The 7,415-nt window shown below is 40.7% G+C and overlaps 1 non-coding gene across 1 annotated transcript; it reads right to left on the reverse strand.

Annotated features, from left to right (window-relative positions):
- Positions 1 to 4,420: 4,420 nt before the first annotated feature.
- On the reverse strand, positions 4,421 to 4,496 carry TRNAN-GUU (transfer RNA asparagine (anticodon GUU)). The gene has a single exon. It is a non-coding gene; the product is annotated as a tRNA-Asn (tRNA).
- Positions 4,497 to 7,415: the final 2,919 nt, after the last annotated feature.

The raw sequence follows: 7,415 nt of genomic DNA on the forward strand, positions 1-7,415 counted from the left end.
AGGCCAAGGAGCCATCCTCAGCGCCCGGGCCATCTTTTGCTCCAATGGAGCCTCGGCTGCAGGAGGGGAAGAGAGAGACAGAGAGGAAGGAGAGGGGGAGGGGTGGAGAAGCAGATGGGCGCCTCTCCTGTGTGCCCTGGCTGGGAATCGAACCCGGGACTTCTGCACACCAGGCCGATGCTCTACCACTGAGCCAACCGGCCAGGGCCGTATCACTCCTTTTTAATCCACTTGTTTACTGATGGACACTTGACTGTTTCCAGGTCTTGGCTATTGTAAACAATGCTGCCATAAACATAGGGGTGCATTTCTTCTTTTGAATCAGTGATTTGGTATTCTTAGGATTTATTCTTAAAAGTGGGATGGCTGGGTCAAAAGGCAGTTCCATTTTTAATTTTCTGAGGAATCTCCATACTGTTTTCGACAATGGCTGCACCAGTCTGCATTCCCACCAGCAGTGCAGGAGGGTTCCGTTTTCTCCATATTCTCGTCAGCACTTATTATGTGTTGTTTTGTTGATGAGTGCCATTCTGACAAGTGTGAGGTGGTATCTCATTATGGTTTTGATTTGTATTTCTCTAATGATTAGTGATGTTGAACATTTTTTGATCTGCCTATTGGCAATCTGTATGACATCTTTGGAAAAGGATCTATTCATTTCTTTTGATCATTTTTTGATTGGATTCTTAAACTTCCTGGTGTTGAGTTTTACAAGTTCTTTATAAATTTTGATTATTAACCCTTATTAGGCATATTGTTAAATATGTTCTCTCAGCGTGTGGTTTGTCTTTTTATTTTGTTCATATTGTCTTTAGCTGTGCAAAAGCTTTTTAGTTTGATTTAGTCCCATTTGTTCATCCTGTCATTTATTTCACTTGCCTGTGGAGATAAATCAGCAAATATATTGCTGCGAGAGATGTTGGAAAGCTTACTGCCTATGTTTTCATCTAAGATGCTTATGGTTTCATAACTTACATTTAAGTCTTTTATCCATTTTGAGTTTATTTTTGTGAATGGTGTAAGTTGGTGGTCTAGTTTCATTTTTTTTTTGCAGATAGCTGTCCAATGTTCCCAACACCATTTGTTAAAGAGACTGTCTTTACTCCATTGTATGCTCTTACCTCCTTTCTCAAATATCAATTGTCCATAAAGGTGTGGGTTTATTTCGGGGTTCTCTGTTCTGTTACATTGATTTAAATGACTGTTCTTATGCTAGTACCAAGCTGTTTTGAGTACAATGGCCTTGTAGTATAACTTGATATCAGGAAGTGTAATACCACCCACTTTATTCTTCTTTTTCAAGACTGTTGAGGCTATTCGTGTTTTCTTTTGGTTCCATATAAATTTTTGAAATATTTGTTCTATATTTTTGAAGTATATCATTGGTATTTTAATGGAAATTGCATTGAATTTATAAATTGTTTTGGGTAATATAGACATTTTAATGATGTTTCTTCTTCCTATCCGTAAACATGGTATATGCTCCCACTGGTTTGTATCTTACTTGATTTTTTTTATCAATGTTTTATAATTTTCCGAGTACAAGTCTTAAACCTTCTTGGTTAAATTTACTCATAGGTCCTTTATTTTTTTTGTTGCAATAGTGAAGGAAATTGTTTTCCTAATTTCCCTTTCAGACAGTTTATTGTTGGTGTATAAAAATGCCTCTGATTTCTGAATGTTAATTTTATATCATTGCCACCTTGCTGAATTCCTTTATCAGGTCCAGTAGTTTTTTGACTGAAACTTTAGGGTTTTCTATGTACAGTATTATATCATCAGCAAATAATGATAGTTTTACTTCTTTTTTTCAATTTGAATAAATCCCACTTGATCATTATGTATGATTTTTTTTCATGTATTGCTGGATTCGGTTTGCTAATACTTTATTGAGAAATTAAGCATCTAAATTCATCAGGATCATTGGCCTATAGTTTTGTTTCTTTGTAGTATCTTTGCCTGGTTTTCTTCTTGTCTAATTGCTGTGACTAGGACTTCCAGAACTATGTTGAATAACAGTGGTGAAAGGGGAAACCCCTCCCTTGTTCCTGATCTTAAGGAAATAGCTTTTAATATTTTCCCATTGAGTACGATGTTGGCTGTGGTTTTGTCATAGATGGCCTTTATCATGTTGAGGTATGTTCCCTGTATTCCCACTTTGCTGAGAGTTTTGATCATAATTGGGTGCTGAATTTTATCCAATGCTTTTTCTGCATCTATTGATATGATCATGTGATTTTTTATCCTTCCTTCTGTTTATGTAATGAATCACATTGATTGATTTGCAAATATTGTACCAGCCTTGCTTCCCCAGAATAAATCCCACTTGATCATGATGTATGATTTTTTTCATATATTGCTGGATACAGTTTGCTAATACTTTATTGAGAAATTTAGCATCTAAATTCATCAGGAATATTGGCCTATAGTTTTCTTTCTTTGTAGTGTCTTTGCCTGGTTTTGGAATCAGAATTATGCTCACCTCATAAAAAAAGTTTGGAAGTCTTCCCATCTCTTGAATTTTTTGAAATAGCTTCAGAAGGATAAGAGTTAGTTTTTCTTTGCATATTTGGTAGAATTCGCCTGTGAAGCTATCTGGCCCAGGGCTTTTGTTTGTTGGGAGTTTTTTGATAACAGTTTTAAACTCATTTGTTGTAATCAGTCTGTTTAGGTCTTCTGATTCTTCCAGATTAATTTTTTTATTTTGTATTTTTCTGAAGCTGGAAACGGGGAGAGACAGTCAGACAGACTCCCGCATGCACCCGACCAGGATCCACCTGGCACGCCCACCAGGGGGCAATCTCTGCCCCTCTGGGGCTTCGCTCTGTTGTGACCAGAGCCACTCTAGCGCCTGGGGCAGAGGCCAAGGAGCCATCCCCAGCGCCCGGGCCATCTTTGCTCCAATGGAGCCTCGGCTGTGGGAGGGGAAGAGAGAGACAGAGAGGAAGGAGAAGGGGAGGGGTGGAGAAGTAGATGGGCGCTTCTCCTGTGTGCCCTGGCCGGGAATAGAACCCGGGACTTCTGCACGCCAGGCTGACGCTCTACCACTGAGCCAACCGGCCAGGGCCCAGATTGATTTTTGAAAGATTATATGTTTCAAGAAATTTGTCCTTTTCACTGAAGTTGTTTAATTTTTTGGCATACAGTTCTTCATAGTATTTTCTTACAGTCCTTTGTATTTCTGCTGTGTCAGTTGTTGCTTCTCCACTCTTATTTTTAATTTTATTTATTTGAGTCCTCTTTTTTTCTTGGGGAGTCTGGTTAAAGATTCATCAATCTTGTTTATGTTTTCAGAGAACCAACTCTTGGTTTAATTGATTCTCTGTATTGTTTTTTGCCTCTATGTCATTTATTTCTGCTCTGATCTTTATTATTTCCTTCCTTCTTCTTCCTCTGGGCTTTATTTGCTGTTCTTTTTCTAGTTCTTTTAGATGCAGGGTTAAATTGTTTATTTGAGCTTTTTCTAGCTTTTTAAGGTATCCCTGCAATGCTATGAACTTCCCTCTCAGGACTGCTTTTGTCTGTGTCCCATAAATTTTGAGTTGTTTTATGTTCATTTTCATTTGTTTCAAGGAAATTTTTGATTTTGTGGTTGATCTCATTTTTAACTAATTTCTTATTTAATAACATACTATTTAGTTTCCAAGTATTTGAGTGTATTTTAGTTTTTTATTGTAGTTGATTTCTAGTTTCATGCCATTGTGATCAGAGAGAATGCTTGATATGATTTCTACCTTCTTAAATTTATTGAGACTTGTTTTGTGTCCTAACATGTGGTCTATCCTAGAGAATGTACCATGAGCACTTGAAAGAATTCTGCTGCTTTAAGGTGAAAATTTCTGAAGATATCCATTAAATACAGTTGATCTAGTGTGTTCTTTAAGTCTGCTGTTTCTTTGTTAATTTTTATTGAGGATCTATCCAGTGATATTAGTGGGGTATTGAAATCTCCTACTATTATAGTATTGCTGTTGATCTCGCCCTTTATGTCCATCAAAATTTGCTTTATATATTTAGGTACTCTTATATTAGGTGCATAGATATTTATAATGGTTATATTTTTCTGTTGGATTACTCCCTTTATCATTATGTAGTGACCTTCTTTATCCTTTATTATAGCCTTAGTTTGTTTTTGTGTTTTTTTTTTTGTATTTTTTCCGAAGCTGGAAATGGGGAGGTAGACAGACTCCCACATGCGCCTGACCGGGATCCACCCGGCATGTCCACCAAGGGGCGATGCTCTGTCCATCTGGGGCATTGTTCTGCTGCAACCAGAGCCATTCTAGGGCCTGAGGCAGAGGCCATGGAGCCATCCTCAGCGCCCTGGCCAACCTTGCTCCAATGGAACCCTGGCTGTGGGGGGGGGGGAGGGAGGAAGGAGAGGAGGGGGGTGGAGAAGCAGATGGGTGCCTGTCCTGTGTGCCCTGGCTGGGAATCGAACCCAGGACTCCTGCATAACAGGCTGACACTCTACCACTGAGCCAACCGGCCAGGGCCTTTATTTGCATAAAATATTTTTTTCCATAATTTACTTTCAATGTATGTGTATCTTTTGTTTTGAGGTGGGTCTCTTGTAGACAGCATATGTATGGGTCTTGTTTTTTCATCCACACAACTACTTTATGTCTTTTGATTGGAATATTTAATACATTTACATTTAAGGTTATTATTGATATGTAGTTGTTTATTGTTATTTTATTTTTTAAATCTACATTCTTCTTTTACTGGATTTTCCCCCCCACTTTGTTCTGTTCACAACATGCCCCTTAACATTTCTTGCAACCTTGGTTTGGTTGTAATGAATTCCCTGAACTTCTTTTGGCTGGGAAGCTTTTTATTTTTCCTTCTATTTTAAATGATAACCTTGCTGGATAAAGAAGTCTTGGTTGTAGGCTCTTGTTCCACATTATTTTGAATATTTCTTGTCATTCCCTTCTGGCCTCAAGTGTTTCTGTTGAAAAGTCGCCTGTCATCTTTATGGGGGCTCCTTTGTAGTTGATTAACTGCTTTTCTCTTGCGGCTTTTAGTATTCTTTCATTTTCTCTTAGCTTTAGTATTTTAATTATGATGTGTCTTGGTGTAGGTCTTTTTGGGTTCCTTTATAATGGGATTCTCTGTTCTTCTTGAACTTGTGTGGCTTTTTCCTGCATCAATTTTGGGAAGTTTTCAGCTATGATTTCTTCAGTCATGTTTTCTATCCCTTGTTCTTTCTCTTTTCCTTCAGGAACCCCTATTATGCAGATGTTGTTTCTCTTCATGTTATCACAGAGCTGTCATAGAGTTTCCTCAGACTTTTTGATCCTTTTTTCTTTTTTCTCTTCTGCTTTCGTGCTTTCGCTTATCTTGTCTTCTAAATCATTGATTCAATCCTCTGCTTCATCCAGCCTGCCTTTAATTTCTTCTAGTGTAGTCTTCATTTCTGATATTGTGTTTGTCATTTCTATCTAATTCTTATTTATGATTTCAATGTCCTTTTTGATGCCAGATATTTCTTTGTTTAGTTGCTCATTTTGTCCATGTATTGTTGTTCTAAGATCCCTAAGTATCCTAACAATCATTATTCTAAACTTTGCATCTGGTGTCTTAATTATTTCCATTTCATTCAGTTCTTTATCTGGGGATTTCTTTTGTTGATTCATTTAAATTGCACTTCTCTGTCTTCCCATTTTGTCTCTGTATAGACTGCTTCTTTGGATGTGTTGTTTGTTTAGCTAGCTGAGTATAGGGTTGGTGTTGTCTGCCTTAGCTTTCAGTTGTGTTATTTTAAATCTTCTTGGGATGGCTTCAGCTGTTTCTAATCTGCTGTGGGCTACTTGTCTGATGCTAATACTCTTCTTGTTGTTTGTGACAACATTTTTTATGCCTCATCTGGGTCAGGTGTGAGGAGCCTTTCCTTAAGATAACACTCTAACTATGGTTGTTAGGTTCTGAGTTGATGCTCTCCATATCTGGCCATGGGATGTACCAGCCCTGGTCCTCCCTGGATAGAGCTGGTGCAGACTAGTAGGGTCACTGCTTTTGACTGACCCTTAGTAACCTTCTTGGAGCTACAGGCAATCCAGAATTTATGTCTGCCTCTGCTGGGCCCTGATGTCATTGTAACTATCAGCTCCTCTCCTAGGCTGGCTTTTATCCACTCTTGGCCAGTGTGTGTGGCTTCTCTATTCTTGAAGTGAGGTTTTTCCACTAGTCCCCCTCTACCCTCCTCTACCTCAGCCTCCTCAGACACTCAGGCACCAGTATGGGCTCGCAGGCCGCAGTTTGGGCTATTCTGCTAGCACAGGGGATTCCTCACCTCCCTGGGCTCCACCCTCTGTGGCTGTGTGGGCTGCCTCTCCCGGCTCTTCCCATGGGTGTGAGGGACACCTCTTAGGGCTCTACCCCTCTCCTTCACAGTGCAGGCCGCCAGATTCCACCCTTCGCAGGTACACAGGCTGCCTCTCCGGACACTGCTCCTTGCGATCTCCATGTTGGTTGCCTGGCTCTGCCCCCCATGGGTGTGTGGAGTGCCTCACCCCGCTCTGGTGCAGGTGAGGCCTCGCCCCACAGGGTTCTGCCCTTGTCTGTTGCACGGGCCAAGTGTCACGGCCCCTACTGAAACCGGGTCACCTCACCCTTTGGAGGGTTCTCAGCAGGTTGGGGGGGGGCCATGTAGCCTATACCTCAGCACTCAAAACTTATGTCTCTGATGTGCCCCCTGTGTTTAAGCAACTCTTTGCTCTGACTGGAGTAGGAAAGCCTCTGGTAGGCAGGATAATTGCTTCCCTTTGCTGGTGCAGCTTCTTCCAGGGAAAATGGCCACTTCAGATTTGGGGAGTGAGTTGACACAGGGGTTAGAGTGGCTATCACCCACAGTCTCTCCTTGTGCCCCAGAGACTACACTCTCCTCTCACGAGTCCAGTTCTCTCAGTGCTCCTCACTCCTGGAACCCTGGGTAAGTGACTGTGAATGAGGTTTTCTGTGGGGTCCCTTTAAGATGAAGCCTGGGTCTGAGAGTTCTGTTTCTCTCTTGCAAACAGTAACCAGGCTCTTCTTTCAGCTAAATACTGTCCGTATGCCTCCTCTAGTCTCTGGGACTCCAGGCTGGGATTCTGGTCCTGTGGCTGAGGACTCACAACTCTCCAGGAAACTCACTCTACTGTGAGAAACCCTCCAGGCCGCCTCTTGCTCCTGGGATCTGGGCAGCTCTTTCCATGTCTCCACCTTTCCTACCTTCTCAGTGTGGTTTCTTCAGTGTTGCTTGGTTATAGATTCTTCTTAATTTAGTCCAAAGTGAGTTTTTCAAGATGCTTGTTCCTAAGTTAGTTTGTAATCCACTTTGGTTCTGGGAGGTGGGAGTTGTAATGTCCGCCTACTCCATCATCATTTTCCTATCCTTATAATTTATCTTCTTAAATGAAGTTATTCTTCTTATT

Source organism: Saccopteryx leptura, chromosome 6 (genome assembly GCF_036850995.1).
Source record: "Saccopteryx leptura isolate mSacLep1 chromosome 6, mSacLep1_pri_phased_curated, whole genome shotgun sequence".
NCBI lineage: Eukaryota > Metazoa > Chordata > Mammalia > Chiroptera > Emballonuridae > Saccopteryx > Saccopteryx leptura.